The sequence below is a fragment of the Somniosus microcephalus genome, chromosome 24, assembly GCF_052327205.1.
Source record: "Somniosus microcephalus isolate GS21.2 chromosome 24, FLI_Smic_1.0, whole genome shotgun sequence".
NCBI lineage: Eukaryota > Metazoa > Chordata > Chondrichthyes > Squaliformes > Somniosidae > Somniosus > Somniosus microcephalus.
In genome coordinates, this window is record NC_141010.1 from 19,781,431 (window position 1) to 19,805,090 (window position 23,660).

Genomic DNA, 23,660 nt, shown 5'->3' on the forward strand with positions numbered 1-23,660 from the left:
GGATGGTGTGTGGCTTGGAGGGGAACTTGTAGGTAGTGATGTTCCCATGCATCTGCTGTCCTTGTCCTTCTAAGTGGTAGAGGTCGTGGGTTTGGAAGGTGCTGTTGAAGGAGCTTTGGCGAGTTGCTGCAGTGCATCTTGTAGATGGTACACACTGCAGCCACAGTGCGCTGGTGGTGGAGGGAGTGAATGTTGAAGGTGGTGGATGGAGTGCCAATCAAGCGGGCTGCTTTATCCTGAATGGTGTCGAGCTTCTTGAGTGTTGTTGGAGCTGCACTCATCCAGGCAAGTGGAGAGTATTCCATCACACTCCTGACTTGTGCCTTGTAGATGGTGGAAAGGCTTTGGGGAGTCAGGAGGTGAGACACTCGCCACAGAATTCCCAGCCTCTGGCCTGCTCTTGTAGCCACAGTATTTATATGGCTGGTCCAGTTCAGTTTCTGATCAATGGTAACCCCCAGGATGTTGATAGTGGGGGATTCAGCGATGGTAATGCCATTGAATGTCATGGGGAGATGGTTAGAGTCTCGCTTGTTGGAGATGGTCATTGCCTGGCACTTGTGTGGTGCGAATGTTACTTGCCACTTGTCAGCCCAAGTCTGAATGTTGTCCAGGTCTTGCTGCATATGGACACGGACTGCGTCACTATCTGATGAGTCTCGAATGGTGCTGAACAGTGTGCAATCATCAGCGAACATCCCCACTTCTGACCTTATGATGGAGGGAAGGTCATTGATGAAACAGCTGAAGATGGTTGGGCCTAGGACACTGCCCTGAGGAACTCCTGCAGTGATGTCATGTGATTGAGATGAATGACCTCCAACAACCACAGCCAACTTCCTTTGTGCTAGGTATGATTCCAACCAATGGAGGGTTTTCCCCTTGATTCCCATTGACTTCAGTTTTGCTAGGGCTCCTTGATGCCACACTCGATCAAATGCTGCCTTGATGTCAAGGGCAGTCACTCTCACCTCACCTCTTGAGTTCAGCTCTTTTGTCCATGTTTGGACCAAGGCTGTAATGAGGTCAGGAGCTGAGTGGCCCTTGCGGAACCCAAACTGGGCGTCAGTTAGCAGGTTATTGCTGAGTAAGTGCTGCTTGATAGCACTGTCGATGACACCTTCCATCACTTTGCTGATGATTGATGATTCCTACCTGAACCTCAGCGATGACCAATGTTTGAGATGTTTGCGCTTCACTAAAGAGGTCATCACTGAAATCTGCCAACTGCTCCAGCCACAACTCCAACCTTGGAGTAGGGCAAGGGCTGCATTGCTAGTAGCTGTGAAGATAAACCGTGATGATGAACTTCTGTGCATCTGGCTCCTTCCAGGCTGGTGCTGGAGATATTAGCAACATCTCATAGTTTACAGTCCACTGTTGCTTAAGGGAAGTCATTGAGGCTCTCTTTGAATAGAGGCGACTTCATTTCATTCCCTCTTGCCAGAGATGAGCAGGTGGAGTGAGCACGGGGGTTTGCAAGGTTTGCAGGCGTCCCCAAGGTACAGGGTGCCATTGACTGCTTTGTGGTGCCGCAAGTCAACTCTGCCATACACCAGAACTGAAAGGGATTCCACTCCAACAACGTGTAGCTGGTGTGCGACCATAGGCACCATATCATGCAGGCCAATGCCTGGTATCCTGGCAGCAGTCATGATGTCTTCCTTCTGTGGCAGTCTGCTGTGCTAGCTGTATTTCAGCCACCATGGCAAACTATGACAAACTGATGACATGGCGCATGACTTTAGTTCGCAACCCACGCCCACGTGTGCAGCATACGTACAATGAGAGCCATGCTCTCACAAGAAATGTGATACAGCAGACCATTGACATGCTGAAGCAATGAGTCCGCTGCCTGGACTGCTCTGGAGGAGCCCTGCAGTACTTGGCTGAACGGGCCTCAAGGTTTGTGGTGGTATGCCCTTGCCACCTCCTATCTGGTGATAAGTTGAGGAGGATATGGAAGAGGAGGAAGGGAGGCTGCAACCTAGACAGCAGGTGGCCGCATGGGGGCTGGGGTCAGTAGAACATGGGAAACCCAGAAGTCCGGGTTTCTCCGCAAGCTCTGGAGTTTTAACTTCACAGCGTGCGTGTGAGGTCACGGATAGAGTCACCGCCGGAAGTCAGCCTGGTTTCCAGTCGGGCAGGGAACTCTGGACAAGAGACTGCAACCCCAGGTAGGTGCAAGCCCCATCCCTGGGTGGGTCCAATCCCTGACCCCAGGGAGGGGTCCGACCCCGGGGGGCGTCCGATCCATGACTCGGAGTGGGGGGGTCTGATCCCGGGGGGGAGGAGGTTTGCATGGCGTCGGGGGGGGGGGGGCGGTGACGATGGTGGGGGAGCTTGGGGGGGCTGGGAGGAATCACTCCTGCTCCTCCATACCCATAAGGAGTGCTACCCAAGGCTGCTCTCACCTCGTTGCAGCTGCCAGGATTCCTGAGGCCTGAGAATCCCAGCCACCCACTGTTAAACCGGCAAAGCAGGATAAATCCGAGGCTTCCAGCCTTATTATGATATTTAAAGTGCCAACCCACCTCCTGGGAACGGGTTGGCCTTCCGTCTCCCCATCCCGCCTCCATTAAAGCCGGAAGTGGGTGGGTTGGGGTCAGGATTCAGATTTTTAACACTTTAACCTCCCACCTGGTCGTGGAGAATGGAAGAAAATATTTAATTTGACTGCCCATGTAGTTCAACACAGCTCAGTAGATAGCTTATTTACAGTCAAGAACAAAAGTAATAAAATAGTTTCTCTTCATCAAGGTTGTGTCTTGTTTGGTGTTAGGCTTGATATGAAACCCCTACACTCTAACCCTCCGCTGTCCCCACAGGCAGGACAATCCAGCCATGGTTAGTTCCATAGGGACACTAAACTACTGATGCCTACACAGACAGGACTGTGCAACTCTTGAACATCTGCACATATATATCCAATATTTATCCCTCAATCAACATAACAAAAACAGATTATCTGGCCATTATCACATTGCTGTTTGTGGGACCTTGCTGTGCGCAGATTGGCTGCCGTGTTTCCCACATTACAACAGTGACTCCATTTCAAAAAGTACTTCATTGGCTGTAAAGTGCTTTGAGACGTCCAGTGGTCGTGAAAGGTGCTCTATAAATGCAAGTCTTTCTTTTCTTTTTATAGTACTAACCAACCCATAGACACCTCTACGGGTCTGTTTGGCCTAATTAATGGCTAATCTACCAGCCAGGAAACAAATTAAGATGAAGAGAGAATGGATATTGTCTCAAATAATGGACCTTCCCTCTTTCAAATGATTCAACCAAGGACAGTGAGAAATACTTTTTAGCCACAGAGAATGGAAGACCCAAATGAGCTATAATGAGCAGCAGGGACAAATGGATCTCCTTCAAATCGGATGTTGAAAGTGAAAGGGGAAAGAGATGAAATTTGAATTTAATTAAGAAATGAAAGATGAACGAGAGCTGGAGAAGGAAATGGACAGAATCAAAATTTAAAAATTTGCATTTATATAACGCCTTGACCACTCTTAACATATACTGGGAGAGGTAGCAAGCATAGTGGTTATGTTACTGGACTAGTAATCCAGAGGCCTGGGCTAGTGATCCTGGAGACATGAGTTCAAATCCCACCAGGCCTGCTGGGGAATTTAAATTCAGTTAATTAAATAAATCTAGAAGGGAAAAAAAAAGCTAGTACCATGAAAGCTACCAGAATGTTGTTAAAACCCATTTGGTTCACTAATGTCCTTTAGGAAAGGAAATCTGCTGTCCTGAGGCGGTCTGGCCTATACGTGACTCCAGACCCGCAGCAATGTGGTTGACTCTTAACTGCCCTCTGAGATGGCCGAGCAAGCCACTTAGTTGTACCAAACAGCTACGAAGAAGCATCACCACACGGACTGCAGCGGTTCAAGAAGATCAGCGATGCCCACGTCCCGTGAACGAATAAATAATTTAAAAAAACATCCTAAGGTGCGCCACAAAGATAAAAATGGATGCTGGGCAGCAATAGAATTAGGAAAAATGACTGATAGCATGGTCAGAGAGGTGTCGAGGGTCAAATGAGAAGTGGCAAGGCAGAGGGGTTTAGGCCGAGAGTTCCAAGGTGACTGAATAGTTCTGCCACTGAAGATGAAGTAGACAGAGAGGGGGGGGGGTGGATGCAAAAGTGACCACATTTCTAGCTCTTTGAAGCTGCACCCAGACATAAATCTCAAACTTTCCCTGGATGCACAATGCCATTTCTGGAAAGCAGGTTTGGAAGAGGTTAATACTGTGGTGCTTTCAGTTAAAGCTGACATTTTTAATCCTTATTTCAGTTTTGAATGCATTCCAGAACTGCTGCCCCAGTTCTCCAAGGTTTGACTGTGACTGCCAGCAAACATTTCTACTTTAGCAATCATTCTGCCTCACTTCCCGCTCATGTCTACAAGCAATTGTTAATTTGTAGTGAATAAACAAGTCCCATCAGTAATCCATTTACTGACCCTTACCCCTGGAGTTAGATTTACACATCAGCACATGCTAAAAATAAACTCCCAAATTAAACACAACAGACTGCAGGTTACCTGGAGATTAGCGAAAGGCTCTCGACCCACGTCTGAGGCACAGGACATGGTTGAAGCTACTGGTTTATTGTATTAATGGCATTTCCATGTAGTCTGCATTTGATGCTATTTTAGATTTATTCATTTCCAGATGCAATGTTAGCCAAAGTCAGAACTGCCTTACTCAAAAGATGAAGTACATTCTTTGCTTTATTCCAACAAGTAAAGTTTATTGGGGACTGCAGGTGAAATTTGGCCCCTGGTATTTTTCTCTGAGCAGTATAAATGCTGTGGCAGTAAAGTACTTTGCTTTCTGTTCTTGGGTTGTGGGTGACACTGGCAAGGAAGGATGCATTTATTGTCCAACTCTAGTTACCCTGAAAAGGTGCGAGTGGGCCTTCTTGAACAGCCGCAGTCCTTGTGATGGTGGTCCCAGAATGGCCACCCGGTAGGGAGTCCCAGGACATTGACTCAGCAATAATTAAAGAAAGGCAATATTTGTCCAAGTCAGGCTGGTGTGCGTCTAGGCAGGAAACTTGGAGGTGATGGTATTCCCACGAGAGCACAGCTCTTGTACTTCTCAGTGGTAACGGTCAAAGGGGAAGGTGTGCTTCTGAAGTAACCTTGGTGAGTTGCTGCAGTGCATCCTGTAGAAAGTACATACTGCAAACACGGTGTGCCAATGGTAGAGGAGTTGGATATTGAGTCCAGTGGCAGGGGTGCTACTCAAGCAAATTGCTGTGTCCTGGATGTTATCGAGCAGTAAAGTAATTTACTGCTTACTACAATCATACCATAATACTATTACCTCATGGCTAAATTTCCCACTGTTTGCCATGCATGTAAATCCCCATGTGTATGTATGTTACTTTGTGGGTTCCTGTGTTTTTGTATGTTGATCCCCATATATATTTATGGATCCCTGTGTGTGAGCGTGCATACGTATCCCTATTTATTGGTAAATCTAAGCAGAGGTTTGAAACCACGGGCATAGCTTGGTCTACACAGTGTATGTAGACCCTCACGTGTACTTTTAAATGACCTGCTCTGTACCCGAGCGCCATTTACATCAGGGTTTCATTCCTTTTAGCAGGAGGGAATATAGTCCTATGAAGTGAAAAGGGGATGCATCAAAAGAATGAAACTAAACAGAGACTTAAAAGGAGAGGCACATGATAAAACCCGGGCTAGCAATACCAAATCAAATCACGAGAAAGATCAAAAGCATATTGTGAAGGTGAAAGGAGTGATTAGAGGAACCAAAAAGGGAAGATGGAAAAAAAAAGCTCAGGTAATATGAAAGGAAATAGAAGGCATTTCTAACCATGTTAAAAGTAAAAGAATAAGAGAGAATAGGATCGTCAGAATGTATTGTGGACAATGTTCCCTTTAAATTGTGCGGCCACGCTCTGGACCTTCCGCGCAGATGGTTCACCGGCTTTTCAATGGGGAAAACCGCGCATGCGCGGTATTTTGAATGGGCCGCGCAGCTCCTTAAAGGGGCCGCGCACCCCCCAAAAAAATTCTAGGAACATTGATTGTGGAGGTATCAAATTAAATTGTCTTTACAAACGAAGATGGGAGAGAGAATGTAGACATACAAGAGGAGGACATAGAACAATTGATAAAGCTAACTGCCAAAAATAAATTTGTTCGGAAAAAATTAGCACAACTCATAGTGGATAAGTCTACTAATAAGGCGCAACGAGATCCAATTTCACCACCTTAGAATCTATCATTTAAGATTAAATTAGTGAACAATTATATATGCATGGGATGATCAAGGACAGCCTTGATTTTAGAAGGTGCTCGATAAGGGGTCTCCCAGATAACCTGTTACAAAAATTCAGGTGACTGGCGTAACCATGAACAGACAGTTGGCTGTCAGAAAACGAATGGTTAGGATTAATGGGCGATGTTTGAATTAGAGAAGAGTTGGAAGCGATGTAAAACACTTGAACAGGAGATAGGCATGTCAGCGTGATGGGCAGACAGGTGTCAGATGAAATCTAATACCGAGAAGTCTGAAGTAATGCATTTTGAGAGGAAAAACAAGGAGTGGGAGTATAAACTCAATGCAAAGATGCTGAAGGCTGTGGAGAAACACAGAGACCCAGGGCTGAAAATATATAATTCCTTGAAAGTATGAGTACAAATAGATAAAGATGTGAAAAGGGCCAAAGGCATTTTTTCGGGTTTTATTAATTGGGACAAGTGCAAAGAGGACATGGTAAATTTATACAAGGCAATGGTTAAGCCACAGTTAAGAAATAATGTAATTCATATACAGCCTTTCAGGACCTCAGTTCATCCTAAAGTCTTTCACAGTCAATGAATTGCTTCTGAAATGTAACCACTATTTTGTAGACAAAAGTGGCAGCCAATCTGTTCACAGCTAGCCCATAAACAGCAATGACATGAATGACCAGTTAATCTGTTTTGGTTGTATTGATTGAGAGGTAAAAGTTGGACAGGGCACAAGGAGAACTGATTACACTGATTAGTTCAAGTTGGACAGGGCACAAGGAGAACTGATTACACTGATTAGTTCAAGTGCCATGGAATCTTTTACGTTTACCTGAAAAGGCTGGTAGGCAATATTCCTGTTAACTTTTTTCAGGTACACGACCCTTTTAAGGGGCCGCTCAGCCCACTCAAAATGCTGCGCATGCGTGTTTTTTCTCATTGAAAAGCAGGCAAGCCGGCTGCGTGGGTGGTCCAGGGAGCTGTGCGGCTGCACAGCTTAAAGGGAACATTGCTGATAGGTATTCCATTTAACATCTCATCTGAAAGACAGCACCTCTGAAAGAGCGGAGGAGTACTTCCAGTGTCCCGGCCAATATTTACCCCACAACCAACATGGTATGGAACCTTGTTGTGCGCAAATTGGCTGCCACGTTTCCCTACATTATAACAGTGACTGCACTTCAAAAATATTTCATTGGCTGCATGGCATTTTGGGATGGTCCGAGGTCGTGAAAGACACTATGGGCCAGAAATTTGGGTCCCCACGGGTGAGTACGCGCTGTGTACTCACGCGTAGGGCCAACGAAAGTGCCGGTTTCATGCATGCACTGCGCATGCGCTGGAAATTGGAACTTCCGTTCCCTTGAAGGAAGGGATTCACAGGTCAAACGCATGCGCCGGAGAGGCAGCGCGTACGCCTGGAACTTCCGATTTTTTTACAGGTTTCTCCGTGCGGGTAAGTCCCTAGCAGCTGCGCATGAAAAAAGCAGTCGCAAGGCCTGCTTTTAACAAGGTAAGAGGCTAATTAAGTAAAATTAAAACATTTTTTCCACAGGTTTATCATTTTAAAATACTTTAAAGAAACGTAAGTTTATTTTTAGCCCCGTTAAAAACTTTAATTAATTTTTTCAAAGATTTAAATTTTTGTTTAAAATAGTTAATTTATGTAATTTATAGTTATTTTTAAAATGTGATTTAAAAAAAAAATTATTTGAAGTTTTACTTAGATTTTGGGGCCGATCTCTATTCATAGATTTGACAGGTCTTCCTGTCAAATCTATGAATAGAGATTCCCTGCTCCGATTGGCTCCCCATGGCCCACGTGATCCCAGGGGACGCTGCGAACTAACTTCGCCCCTGGGACACGCAAGCACAGCACGCTGGGAGTTGGAGCAGGCCCCGGAGCAGAATTCCACAGGAGCCCAGAGCTCAACTGCCGGCGCGCAAGGTAAGTGCAGGTCGGGGGCTTACGCCCGTGGGAAGCCTCCGACCTGAATTTCTGGCCCCATATGATAATTGCAAGTTGTTTAAACAAACATTTGAAGCAGAGGAAGATACAGGAACTATTGAGAGAGCAAGACATTTGAATTGATATTAGAATGTACTAGCAAAGAGGTGGGCTGCCTGGTCTCCTTCTGTGCTGTGTACTTTTATGGTTCAATGGAATTATATTCTACAGTCTTGCAGCAGAATCTGTGTGCATTTCTAGTCACCTAATAGGAAGGATATTATTGGCCTTGAGCGGGTACAGAAGTGAGCAATGAGGATGATTGTGGGCATTAGGAATTTATATTATGAGTTAGGGTTGGACTTGCTTTCTTTGGGGAAAAGGGTATTCGAGGTGGTCTAGTTTTCATTAATTAAGAGAATTGACTGCTGCTGTTGAAACCCTCATCCATGTTTTTGTCACCTCCAGACTCGACTATTCCAATGCTCTCCTGGCCGGCCTCCCATGTTCCACCCTCCAAAACTTGAGCTCATCCAAAACTCCGCTGCCCGTATTCCAACCCGCACCAAGTCCTGCTCACCCATCATCCCTGTGCGCGCTGACCCATATTAACTCCCGGTCCATCAATGCCTCAATTTTAAAATTCTCATCCTCGTGTTCAAATCCTCCCCATGACCTCACACCTCCCTATCTCTGTAGACTCCTCCCTACAACCCTCCAAGAATTCTGTGAAACTTCCAACTCTTGTACTTCCGGCGGAGTTCCTTATTCCCTCTTTTGAACATGAGGGGAGTAGGTAGCGAGAAAAGGAACATTTTTTTTTGTTTTCATGTCTTTGCTGTGAATTAGTTCAAAGCAGATAAAGGAGAATAAAAGACACCTTAGTGAAAAGTACATTATTTGAACATGAGAATGAGAATTTTAAAATCACAGAGCATCATCAGTGACTACAATCTGCAGTTGAGATGGATGAGTAGAATATTACGCTCTCTCGTATAGTTCTTGCTCCATTTAGTAAACCTCTCTTGCACTCACTCCCTGCCTTTTGGTTAAGGGCAATGCCTTTAAGTTATGCACTTGCTGCCCGTGCAGGCATGCTTTTGCATGTGCGTGAGTGTCTTTCTCTGTAAATTCTTGTATTCAGTTGCAGTGACCTGGATTTAAATACATTTGGGATGACAGCTGAACCTGCCAGCACCCCTTCCAAGCAAATTGGCCTGTGCCTTAACGAGCCATATGCAAACAGAGCTGGGGAAGACCTGATTCAATTGATGCCCGGAAATTGTGATGAATTTGGATTTGGGGTTAAGCTTCAGGACCCTTCTCAATCACAAACCAGACTGTTGGGCTTGGTTTATTTTCTAATCGTTTTTGGTCGAGGAGCAGTTGACCAGCTGGTAACCAGCATATGAATAATCCCTGAGCATGACAGTGCTGGTGTAATATAAAGTCAGGAAAAAGCTGTTGCCTGAGTAGTTTGTTTACTCCTGAATGTGTTAATAAAGGAACTATGTGGGCATGAAGATGACAGGCATCAGCGTTCCACAGTCACACAAAGTGACGAGGGTTACAGGCAGCTTCAGACTCCGAGATTTTGCACAGCTGGGCACAAATAAAAATCTAAATCCAAGCGAAAGTGACCTTTTAGTTAATCTCCTCATAAATAAGACGGAGCTGTCTTTTTATTTATGAGTCTTTTGTGTTGGCAAATACCCCAAGCTTCCCTTGGCTGCTGTCTTTCAGCCAAGCAAAATGCTGCAGTGAATGACTGAAGAGTCACCCACTAAAGGAAAGAACTTATCTAGCGCATTTATATCGTGTAATTAAACAACCTCAGGACACCCCAAAGCGCTTTACAGCCAATAAAGCACTTCTGAAATGTAGTTACTGTTGTAATGTGGGAAACGTGGCAGCCAATTTGTGCACAGCAAGCTCCCACAAACAGCAACGTGATAATGACCAGATAATCTGTTTTAGTGATGTTGTTTGAGGGATAAGTATTGGCCAGGGCACCGGGGAGAACTCCCCTGCTCTTCTTCAGAATAGCGCTGACGTAATAAAACTCACTTCGCACTTGGTTTGAGTATAAAGCAAGGCTTTAATCAACTTGTTTCAGAACATGGAGGTCTAGTTGTACTTCACTAGTTCCTTGTCTTACAAAATGTCCCTGACAAGCTGGGGCCCACGCCTGAGTATTTATACTCCTTGAACGGCGCCACCAGCTGGCCATCCAGCGTTATTTCATAAGTAGTTTCTTGATGATGAGATTTATAACATGCGCCATGGGATCTTTTACGTCCACCTGAGAGAGCAGACGGGGCCTCGTTTTAACGTCTCATCCAAAAGACGGCACCTCCGACAGTGCAGCACTCCCTCAGTACCGCACTGGAGTGTGAACCAGATTTTTGTGCTCAAGTTGCTGGAGTGGGACTTGAACCCACAACCTTTTGACTCAGAGGCAAGATTGCTATCACTGAGCCAAGGCTGACATTAAGTGCTGGTTTGTTTTTGGCAGAACGCCCAATGATTCTAGACTTCCAAACCTTTCTTTTCTTACAAAAGTCATAAATAACAAGCTACTGGAAAAATCAAACACTAACATGTTTTCATTCTTCAAACCCTCAGACAGGCTAAGTGTTGAATGTTCTGGAATGCACCAGTTCAGGAAAGCTAACAATTATTTAAAGTAAATTCCATGGCAGACAATTTGAAAAATAAATGCTATATTACAGTTTCTCTCTGATACCATGCTACAAAGCATTTAAGCAGGAAGAAGCTGGAAATTTTAGAGTGAAAGTGTTTCTGTGTCCACTGTGATGCCACATCTAGGAATATATGAACAGGAGTAGGCCACTTAGCCCCTCGAGCCTGTTCCACCATTCAATGAGATCATGGTTGATCTGTGACCTAACTCCATGGGGGAAAAATTCAGTTGGTTTGCGCCTCCCGTTAGCGCCTTAAGAGGGCGCTAATGGGACGCAAAGCAACTAGCGCCCGGGCGCGGTGATGCTTGCGCCGCTCGCAAAATTAACTAGACATTTTGTGGCGGCGCTAAACACTACCGCCACAATCTCCTGCGCTGGCAGATCGTGACATCAGTCGAGTGCGCAATGCCCCGGTAGCGCCCCGGACCGGATATTGAGTGGCGCCCCCTGCCTTACCACCTGCCGCTAGCAACGACAGGTTGAGGGGAGCGTTTTGCAGTCAGGAAGGGATTGGGGGAGCGCTATTTAAAGGCGACCGCTTCCTGCCTTTTTTTGTTGGTAACATTTTTGCACCACGCATTCTGAGAGAGAGAGAGACTTCTGGAGAGATTCAACGCTGTGTGAAGGAGTTTTGGGTACTGAGCAGCACTTTGCAGGTTCATTTTGATTTGCCCTTCCTTGTATCTATTTAGAAGAGACTGTGGGGGCTGCACTCTGAGCTCTTTCCCTGGGTCTCTACGTTGTTCTTTCCAGCAGATTTGATGTACAGGTCTCTCCAGGCCGAGATTCAAGGCTGCAATGAGTAGGATGTGGATGGAGAGCAAGATCAACCCTCCCCTTTAAGATAAAACAGAAAATGCTGGAGAAACTCAGCAGGTCAAGCAGCATCTGTGAAGAGAGAAACAGAGTTAATGTTTCAGGTCGATGACCTTTCGTCAGAACTCCCCTTTAAAAATTGGCCGGCGCCAGTGTGTCTGTGTTCCATTGCTGACATGACATCACATGAACTTCGCCAGCGCTCTGAGGTAGCGCCTCGCTCCTCGGCCTTTGCGCCTTAAGACGGGTGTGAAGCGCCTGATTTAGCACTCCAATCACCTCCAGGGGCGATAAAAGCCAAGTTTGCTGTCGGAGGCGATAATTAGCGCCAGGCGTTAAACTTTGCGCACGGCCGATAATGGCACCCCAAATGGGGCGATACTGAATTTTTCCCCCCATATACCTGCCTTTGCACCTATCCCTTAATACCTTTGGTTAACAAAAATCAATCAATCTCAGATTTTCAGAGAACTGTAGAATTGCAAATGTTACACCCTTGTTCAAAAAAGGGTGTAAAGATAAACCCAACAACTATAGGCCGGTCAGTTTAACCTCAGTAGTGGAGAAGCTTTTAGAAACAATAATCAGGGACAAAATTAACACTCACTTGGACAAGTGTGGATTAATTACAGAAAGACAGCACGGATTTGTTAAAGGCAAATCGTGTTTAACCAACTTGATCGAGTTTTTTGATGAGGTAACAGAGAGGGTTGATGAAGGCAATGCGATTGACATGGTGTACATGGATTTCCAAAAGATGTTCGACAAAGTGCCACATAATAGGCTTGCCAGCAAAGTTGAAGCCATGGAATAAAAGGGACAGTGGCAGCATGGATACAAAATTGGCTAAGTGACAGGAAACAGACAGTAGTGGTGAACAGTTGTTTTTCGGACTGGAGGAAGGTACATGGTGGTGTTCCCCAGGGGTCGGTTCTAGGACCACTGCTTTGCTTGATATCTATTAATGACTTGGATGTGGGTGTACAGGGCACAATTTCAAAATTTGCAGATGACACAAAACTTGGAAGTATAGTGAACAGTGAGGAGTGGTTAGCACTGTTGCCTCACAGCGCCAGAGACCCGGGTTCGAATCCGGCCTCGGGCGACTGTCTGTGTGGAGTTTGCACATTCTCCCCGTGTTTGCGTGGGTTTTCTCCAGGTGCTCCGGTTTCCTCCCACAGTCCAAAGATGTGCGGGTTAGGTTGATTGGCTATGATAAATTGACCCTTAGTGTTAGGGGGATTAAATACGTGGGGTTACAGGGATAGGGTGGGACATGTGTTGGTGTAGGGGTTACGGGGATCGGGTGGGATATGTGTCGGTGCAGGCTCGATGGGCCGAAATGGCCTCTATCTGCACTGTGGGGTTTCTGTGATTCTGTGACAGTGATAGACTTCAAGAGGACATAAGAGAGCTGGTGGAATGGGCGGACAAATGGCAGATAAAATTTAACACAGAAAAGTGCGAAGTGATAAATTTTGGTAGAAAGAATGAGGAGAGGAAATATAAACTAAAGGGTACAATCCTAAAGGGGGTGCACGAACAGAGAGACCTGGGGGTATATGTGCACAAATCGTTGAAGGTGGCAGGGCAGATTGAGAAAGCGGTTAAAAATGCTTATGGGATCCTGGGCTTCATGAATAGAGGCATAGAGTACAAAATCATGGAAATTATGATGAAGCTTTATAAAACACTAATTCAGCCTCAACTGGAGTATTGTGTCCAATTCTGGGCACCGCACTTTAGGAAGGATGTGAAGACCTTAGAGAGGGTGCAGAAAAGATTTACGAGAATGATTCCAGGGATGAGGGACTTCAGTTATATGGGTAGACTGGAGAAGCTGGGGTTGTTCTCCTTAGAGCAGAGAAGATTGAGAGGAGATTTGATAGAGGTGTTCAAAATCATGAGGGGTCTAGACAGAGTAGACAGAGAGAAACTGTTCCCATTGGCAGAAGGGTCGAGAACCAGAGGACACAGATGTCAGAGGTGATTGGCAAAAGAACCAAAGACGACATAAGAAAAAACTTCTTTACTCAGCGAGTGGCTCGGATCTGGAATGCAATGCCTGAAAGGATGGTGGAGGCAGACTCAATCACGGCTTTCAAAAGGGAGTTGGATAAGTACCTGAAAGAAAAACATTTGCAGGGCTACGGGGAAAGGGCGGGGGAGTGGGACTAGCTGAGGTGTTTTTGCAGAGAGCCGGCACGGGCTCGACGGGCCGAGTGGCCTTCTTCCGTGCTGTAACTATTCTAAGATTCTATGATTCTATGAACAATTGATCTAGCATCAATTGTCGTTTGTGGAAGAGAGTTCCAAACCTCTACCACCCTTTGTGTGTAGAAGTGTTTCCTAACTTCACACTGTCTCTAATTTTTAGACTATCCTAGACTCCCCTACCAGCAGAAATATCTCTATCTATTCTATCCGTTCCCCTTAATATCTTAAAAACTTCGATCAAATCACCTCTTAACCTTCTAAATTTCAGGGAATACAACCCTCGTTCGTGTAATCTCTCTTCATAATTTAGCCCTTGGAGTCCAGATATAATTCTGGTAAATCCTATGCTACACTCCCAAAATCTTGTCGACCTATTTTAGTATCATAGCATAGTAAGGCTCTTTTTGGGCTGTATCACATACACTGTTCCGCAACTGCAAAGGCAAGTAGTGGCAATAAAATGCAAATGACAAAAGTTATTTGAAAAAAAAACTAGTATATTGAGTGCTTAAAAGGAGAGATGTTTGACAAACAATATGGCTGGAATTTTCTGGGGTCTGTGTGGGTGCGATTGGAGGTGGGTCGGGAAGGAAATTTGAAAAAATTTGGAGCGGGTTGGGATCCTGCCATCACCCCGCCCCCCAGGCGCCTTTCCCTTGGGCACATTTGCCAGTGTGTCAGTGACCTGAACGGCAGAGGTAATTGAAATCATTATGAGGCATTTGTCAGACCCTTAAGCATCTTTTTAACCTACCTTTCAAATTTCCCTGGATGAGCACAGGAATCGCGCAGCTCGGGATTCGGGAACCACTTCTCTGAACCTGAAGTTGAGTGGCCATTGATGCACCTCATTAGTGCACTGCATGAACAGTACAATAAAGACTCCCACCTGACAGCTGGTCACTTTCCTAAGGCAGATGCTGTTGCTGAATGCATTGTCAGCACAGATTTAGCTTTCTAGAGGTTGCAAGTGCTTCCAGCAAAGTTGGGATCCGCTGTCACCTCATTGATAGAACATTACATCAGTATGGGTGCCATTTATACTGTCTCACCTTGGTCCTCAGATTCGGACCACGATGAGCCCCAAAACCAGCAGCACCAGGCACATCAGCAGCACCAACAACAACATCACCAACCTTCTCCTCAACTACCTGATGCTGCACAGAACAGAGGGCATCAGTGCAGAGCTGCACCGCACCGGAGGTGATACCTCCAACACAGGGTATACAGGCAGAGGATGAGCTTCCTCAATATGACAGAGCAGCAGTACCAAAGGAGACTCAGCCTATCGCAGACATTTGCAGATTGCTGGAGCAAGTCCTGCAGCCCAGAGGAACAGGTAGACCGTCTTACCAGTGCCCTCAACTTCTTCGCTTCAGGCTCCTTCCAGGGATCTGTAGCAGACATTTGCGGCATCTTGCAGTCGGCCACCCACAGATGCATCACACAGGTCACTGACGCTCTCTTTGTCAAGTCAGCCAATTATATCAACTTAACCACTGATGAAGCCAGTGTGACTGAGCGGGCGCTCGGCTCTGCCGCTCCGGCTGGCTTCCCACATGTGCAGGGCGTCAGGGCACCCCATCATCACCCAAGAGTCTTTGTCAACCGCAAGGGCTTCCACTCCATCAATGTGCAGCTTGTCTGCACCCATAGGAAGATCATCATGCATGTGTGTGCCAAATTCCCTGGCAGCTGCCACATCTCTTTCGTCCTGCACCAGTCCACCCTCCCTCAACTCTTCGCACCTCCAAACAGACTTTCCAGCTGGCTGCTTGGAGACAAGGGCTATCCACTGAAGACGTGGCTCATGACACCCCTGAGGATGCCAACTACTGAGGTTGAGTAGAGATATAATGAAAGCCACATTTCCACAAATGTGTCATAGAACAGACAATAGGCATGCTGAAAATGCACTTCAGATGCCTTGACAGATCTGAAGGAGCCTTTCAGTATGCACCAGCCAGGATCTCCAAAATCGGCAGCAGTGAGGATTAGTGCTGCACGAGGAGCAAGGCTCCCTGTGGAATTCTCTACCAGAGACAGCTGTGGAGGCCAAGTCATTGAATATATTTAAGAAGGAGTTAGATAGATTTCTAGACACAAAAGGCATCAAGGGGTATGGTGATAGAGTGGGAATATGATATTGAGATAGAAGATCAGCCATGATCATATTGAATGGCAGAGCAGGCTAGAAGGGCCGAATGGCCTACTCTTGCTCCTATTTTTCTATGTTTCTATGTTTCTGAGCATACAGCCTCTTCAGAGGAGGAGGAGGAGGAAACTGTGGTTCAGACCCCATCAGCACCTGAGCACATTGCTGCCTGGGTCCCCGGGATGGCCTCATCATGGCCAGATTTACTTAACTTCATGCATTACACCCATATGGCTGCCACATGCTGTGCCAGGCTCCCAACACCCCACAGCAACACCATAAAGCATTCCTACAATGACCAGCCATTCCTTTCACACTGACCACCATTGCTGGAGGTAGCGTTATGTCTGACCGTTCTCTCCAACTCACTAAGCCACTTCCAAATTTGCAGATGAATTTGTCCATGACTGGAAAGTGGTGAAAATAAATAGTTTTATGCGTGACATCACAGCAACGGAAACCTTACAGAAACATTTATTAAAACACCCAAGTGGCTACCCTTGTGCATCTACTTGTGTTTCAACATTCTCTTCCATGTGCTTCTACGAGCTGCCACCCCTGTGGCTTCAGCAGAGGTAGAGGCAGCCTGCCCACTTCCCTGCTGCGACTGCATAGACACTTTTGGCGGACTTTGGAGACTGTGATGGCCCCGCCAAGGTCTGCTCCTCCTGTGACTGTGCAGGGGCAGACTTAGCCATCGCGATCCGAGGAGCCATTTGGGGCTCTGACTAGGATGGGGCAATGGGGGAGAAGTATGAGCGCTTTAAGAGGAGCCTCCACTTTCATGTCCCTCTCAACATCCCTTATCCCTCACAGGGGATGATGCGCCATCAATTACTTAAAAGACTGAGGTTGAGCAAGTAGCAATCAGGCTTTTATTAACTAAAGAATGAAGGTCTTGTCTCGAGTGGTCGACCCGTCCAGAATACTAAGGGACTGGGAGGTAGTCACTTATATACCTGGAATAGTGGGAGGAGTCAGCCGAGGCATGTCCAGACCTGTACCTAGTGGCATACACATACAGACACAGACAGGTTATAACAGTGGTTTACCACAGGGGACACCTGCACTTTCCTGCTAGCAAGGAGCTGGAGAGCACATTGCTGCACATTGGGGCCATGAGGTCCCACATTGACGTTGAGATCCCTCCTAGAGACAAGTTCCATGAGCGTCTGCCATCTATTCTCCATAGATAGCCATATATTCTCCCTAGTGACCATGGGCAAAAAATTGAGTTGCGCCCTGGAAAAATTAGTGCCCCTGCGACCGAAATTGCGTGCTAGCGCCCCAAGAGGGAAGTGGGGCGCTACTGGAAGCGCCCCGCCTCCCTCTTGGGGCGCTACGAGGGAATATCGCACCGCGGTATTGCAGGCCTTCTTAAAGGGGAGGGGCCTTGCGCAGCGCGACCCGGGGCCCAGCTGGGCCCCCGGGGATCGGGAGTGCCGGCAAAAGAGCTCGGCACTCAAGAGAAGTGCCGGGCTCATGGAGTGCAGCCGGCACTCTGCGGCGGTGGGGTGGAGGGTTAAGGAGGCCGGGAACGGCAGCGGAGGCAGGTGCTGGCAGGCGGCCAGCAACAAAAATGGCCGCCCGGCACCTCGCCTTTAAATAGCGCCGCCCCGGCCGCAGTAAGGCTCCACTGACTCCGTCGGACATACTGTCCGGCGGTAATTCAGGGGGTGCTACCAAAGATTGCGGCCGGCATGTGAGCGGGACGCTGCGCACAGCGATGGCATCATCGCCGGTGGCGCAGCGCTGCGGGGCGCTAACGGTTAGCGCCACCACTAACCTCCCGCTGAAGGGTGCTAACAGGAGGTGCAATGCAACCGAATTTTTCCCGCTCCATGCAGGTGGCCATCCTATCCTTGGAAGAGCCTATGGTCGCCATCGCCTGCGACACGCCGGTGCTCATGTTTGAGATGGACTCCTCCACTCTCTGCACATTTTCAGACATCGCGGTCGCAAAACCTGTCAAAGCCTCCTGCACTTCTTGCTGGACCTCCAGGATCGCCTTCTTTCTGGATGGCCCCTGAGGCTCAATGTCTGCATGCAGCTGAGCAGAGCTGGGAGCATCCTGCATCCTCCAGCGAGGAGTTCCACTGCTGTCCCTGTCTCCACCATCTGCTCTTGCTCATTTGCAAGTTGTGAGACACCAGGTAACAACACTACTCTATCTCGCATGGGACCCACTAAGGTGTGTGTATCTGCGCTGGTGTTGTGCCGCTTATGTCTGGTGATGGTGCGCCCACAGATGCTGGAGGCTCCTCTGAGGAGTCATCTTGCTCTTCCTCCTGGACAGTGGGGGGCGGGGGGTGGGTGCTCTTGATGGACCTGTGGGAGAGTAAAGAGATGAGTTAGATATGTCATATCAAGAATGGGTACAGATACCATTATGCACATGATGAACATACATTGGCTGCTGACACCAGTTCCCATATCAGTGACTGCTGTATGCCATGTGGTTGTATGAGATGTAATTCTGTCACCAGGTTGCTGAGATGTCCCGTCTCTTCCTCTCCCACCTCCAGCTGCTGTGCGACTCCAGACACTTCCAAGGCAGCCTCCTCTGCTGCTGTTAAGGTGGCCAATGATGGAGGGCCACCTCTGGTTCTCTCCCTCTCCCTCTTATTGTGGACTCTCTTTTCCTGCAAGGAGGAAAAGAAGAGCAGGTTGAGTGAGAGTGATGGAATGAGTGTAAGGAATAGATGGGTTACATCTTTAGAGGGTGACTATGATGGAGTGGGGTGCCAATGAAGTGGCCTCCTCGTGTGTTGAGGGTGAGTGTGAGGGGTGGTTATTCAGATGGGGATGTGATAATGTAGATAGAGAGAGAGGGATGGGTGGATGTGCAAGGTATGTTGGTGTGAGTAAGGATGTGCAGGAGTTGGCTTGGGAAGGAAGAGTGATGGGGATGTGATGAGAGGCACAGCAGGATGAAGTTGAGTGTGGCACTCACCTTTCTTGATCTAATGAGATCAATGAAACGTTTGTGGCACCGCACCCAGGTCCTCCTGACCACATCCCTGCTGTTGACCTCCTTTGTTATTTGGAGCCAGGCTCCTTTGGTCTGCTGGGGAGGTCTCTTACGCCCATTGGAAGGGAAGAGGACCTCCCTATGTGCTCCACAAGCATATGAAGGGAGTCATCGGAGAACCTGGGTGCAGCCCTCAGTCTCAGAGCAGTCATGTTTAAAACTCTTTGTCACACTGCAAAGGTGCAGTGCAGTGCCTGCACTATCCTAGATGAACCTAGATGTCGTGACCCGCCACAGCGACCGCACGCACCCAACCCGCCCAGGTACAGAAAATTCCGGCCTAAATTTTTTAGGTTGTTTATAAAGCTATGAGATAAGCAGTGTTAAAATATAATGGATAGCTAACATACAATACTTATATTTAAGAAGGGAAATAGAACATGTCCAGGGAACTATAGACCAGTCAGCTTAACATCGGTGGTAGGAAAAATAATGGAATTCCTACTAAAGGATAAAATAGCACATCTAGAAACATAGAAACATAGAAGATAGGAGCAGGAGTAGGCCATTCGGCCCCTCGAGCCTGCTCCGCCATTCAATGAGATCATGGCTGATCGAAAATATAATAAGGAATAGTCAGCATGGATTTCAAAAGGGAAAGTCGTGCTTGACCAACCTCATTGAATTTTTTGAAGAGGTAACAGAGAGTAGAAAAGGGTAATGTAGTAGATGTAATTTATCTAGATTTTCAAGAGGCCTTCGATAAGGTACTGCATAATAGACTAATGAATAAGGTCAGAGAACAAGTAGCAGAATGGATAGCTAGCTGGCTTCAAGACAGAAAGCAGAGAGTAGGGTTAAAGGGTAGCTATTCACAGTGGCAGAAGGTGGGTAGTGGTGTTCCACAGGGATCAGTGCTGGGATCACTGTTGTTCACAATTTATATTAACGATTTGGACTTTGGAATTAAAAACACAATTTCTAAGTTTGCAGATGACACTAAACTGGGGGGGTGGGGGGAATAGTCAACACTGAGGAGGACTGCAACACGTTACAGGAGGCCATGAATAAACTTTCAGAGTGGGCATATAATTGGCAAATGAGTTTCAACGCAGATAAATGTGAGGTATTACATTTTGGTAGGAAGAATAGGGAGGTCAATTATTATTTGGAGGGTGCAAGTCTCAGTGGGATAGAGGAGCAAAGGGATCTCGGAGTACAAATAAACAAATCATTAAAAGTCGTGACACAGGTTAACAAGGCCATAAAAAAAGCAAACCAAGCACTAGGGTTTATTTCTAGAGGGATAGAATTGAAAAGTAGTGAGGTTATGCTAAACTTGTATTGAACCTTGGTTTGTCCACACTTGGAGTACGGCGTACAATTCTGGTAGCCGTATTATAAAAAGGATATAGAGGCATTGGAGAGGGTGCAGAGAAGATTTACAAGGATGATACCAGAAATGCGAGGGTCTACCTATCAGGAAAGGATGAACAGGCTGGGTCTCTTTTCCCTTGAAAAAAGAAGGCTGAGGGGTGACCTAATAGAGGTCTTTAAAATTATGAAGCGTTTTGATAGAGTAGATGCAGAGTGTTTCCACTTGTGGGGAAGAGCATAACTAGAGGCCATCAATATAAGATAGTCACCAAGAAATCAAATCGGGAATTCAGAAGAAACTTCTTTTCCCAAAGAGTGGTGAGAATGTGGAACTCGCTACCACAGGGAGTGGTTGAGGCGAATAGTATAGATGCATTTAAGGGGAAGCTAGATAAGCATATGAGGGAGAAGGGAATAGAGGGTTTTGCTGATAGAGTTAGAGGAGGAAAGACGGGAGGAGGCTCGAGTGGAGCATAACGCCGGCATGGACTGGTTGGGCCGAATGGCCTGTTTCTGTGCTGTATGTCTTATATAATCCTATGTAAAAGCTGGTCTCACTGTCACTTTGGAAAAACATGATGCACAGCTTGTCTTATCTCTCATCAAACCAAAAGAGGTTGGCCAAAAAGGACCATTCCCTTTTAACTAGCGTATATGGGACTAGGTCAACTCACAATTGATTATCCAACTGGTCAGGACACATTCATTACTTTGTGATTTTCTAATATGTGTGTTATTCAGCTGAGAAACCACTGGCCACATCATTCTGAGCCAAGTAGCCTCTTTACATTGAATATCGGTTTAAACTTGAAAAGGAAGCTAAAGCTGTTTTATTTTGCCACCGGATCACCCATGGAGTTGCTCATAGGTGGTCTGGAGCAAATTTGTGATCATTAGCTACCAACATGGCCTGCCCCTTTAAGGGCACTGCTGAAGTACTCTTTGAGAAATCCAGGTCATTGTAGCTGCTTGTAGTTAGGGTAATTATAGGACAATAAATTGCTTGTAAAATTCCAGCCAATAAAAAAAACCTGTCTGATCATATGAAAATAAATCAATTTGTAACACATTCAAAACACTAGACCATTCCCATAGGTTGCGGCTTTCTGCCGCCAAAGTCCTGCTCCCGCCTGCTGGCCTCGAGTGGAACTCCGAGAAAATCTAGCGAAATGAGTCCCGACCGTTAAGATCAGTTGGGACTCCACCTCCCCAGACTCCAAAGGTGCGCCGCCCGCTTTAGAGCTCGTGCGTACCGTACCCCCCCCCCCCACCCCGCTTTAAGATTGGGGCCTTTATTGCTAATTTCTTGCTGTGTCTTTTTGCTTCTCTGTTACTAACGTACTTGTAAATAAATTGCTGCATTAGTTTAACCTGAACCTTGCAATTTGGCATTTGCCACCTTTAGAAGTGGACAGGAGAGTGTGCTGCCGGGCTGTTCATCTCGTCTCTGCTACTTAAAAGCATGGTGAAAGGGTAATTGTAAGTCCCATGTTAACAATTCTATTCACAACATGTATAAAGTTCCCTGTTACAGTTCATAAGTGGCTTTTTGCTGAGAACACAGGTTAAAAGTGTTGGGGAAAGCTCGAGTATTAATACACAGAACACCAAATTGATAGCTGAGACCAACTTTTTCTCATACAAATCTACAATATCTTTGCCTTCAAACTACCGATGGTTTTCAGAACTGTTCCTGTTCGTGACAAGAAACACTAACTAGTTTGCTTAGTAACACCCTGGGGCATGTGGGAACCACTTAGTGTCACAAAAAGTTCCAAACAATACTTGGAATTGCAAATTGGCCTAAGTTGGCATAATTTTGGTTTAAAGAAATATCTGGTTGTACTAAGACAATTTATACCACTGTGATTTAGAATTAATAGAAAAAACTTTCATTATCAAAGTTCTCATGCATAGGTTTTGGGCTTTTAAAATATTTTAATTAGATCATTTATCCACACAGGCACATCACTAAGTCTATTATCGCAAAGTACTCTACCCTTGGACTCTCAAGTATTATAAATCTATCCTCTACACAAGCCTGACAGTGTATCTGCTGTTAATAACTACCACTCTGTGTCAAGCCTGCTTATTATTTCCAAGGTTATTGGAAGAAAAGTCTATCATCTACTCTTGGCTCCCAGCGATCTCATTTACCACGGAGCCTTAATTGAGTTTCTTGCGACTAATTCAACTGTAACTGCTCTTTTAGAACTTAATAACCCCAAGGACAGAATCCATTTGGTTAGAGATGAGGAGCAAAAAGGGTATGATCACACTATTGGGGGTATTCTATAGGCCTCCAAATAGTGAGAGGGAGGTAGAGGAGCAAATCTGCAGGGAAATCACAGAGATATGCAAGAGCTATAGAGTGGGGATATTGGGGGACTTTAATTACCCAAATATCGATTGGGATAATGCTAGGGTAAAGGGAAAGGAGGGGGAGGAATTTCTGAAATGTGTTCAGGAGAATTTCCTTGACCAGTATGTTCTTGTCCCAACTAGGATGGAGGCATTGCTGGATCTGGTGCAGGGGAATGAGGTGGATCAGGTAGACCAAGAGTCTGTGGAAGAACACTTGGGTACGAGTGATCATCGTATCATAAGATTTAGATTAGCAATGGAGAGGAGCAAGGAACAATCTAGAGTGGAACTTCTAAACTGGAATAGGGCTAACTTCAATGGGATGCGAAAGGATATCTCTTAATGTCTCTCAATGTCTCTCAATCTCTCCTGCTTTCTATCCTATCTCCGACCTTCCCTTTTGTTCTTTCATCCCCTCCCCCTTTTCCCAGCCCCCACTTGCTTTAAAATCTATCCCTTTTCCTGCTTTTTTTCCAGTTTTGACGAAGTGTCTTCGACCTGAAACGTTAACTCCATTTCTCTCTCCACGGATACTGCCCTGGGCTGCTGAGTTTTTCCAGCGTTTTTTGTTGTTATTGCGAAAGGATCTAGCCAGGGTAAAATGGAACCAAAGACTGACAGGAAAATCTGTAATGGAACAATGGGTGATCCTTAAGGAGGAGATGTTCCAAGTACAGGCTAGGTACATTCCAACAAGAGGGAAGGGTAAGGGAACCAAAGCAAGGGCTCCTTGGATGACGAGGGAAATAGAGAAGACGATGAAACAAAAAAAGAGGGTGTATGTTGCATGTCAGGTGAATTCTTCAAGGGAGAACCAGACCAAATA

At 46.3% G+C, this 23,660-nt stretch overlaps 1 pseudogene; it reads right to left on the bottom strand.

The window, feature by feature from the left end:
* Positions 1 to 674: 674 nt before the first annotated feature.
* LOC147101109 (uncharacterized) overlaps positions 675 to 23,660 on the bottom strand; it is a 174,190-nt pseudogene continuing 151,204 nt past the window's right edge.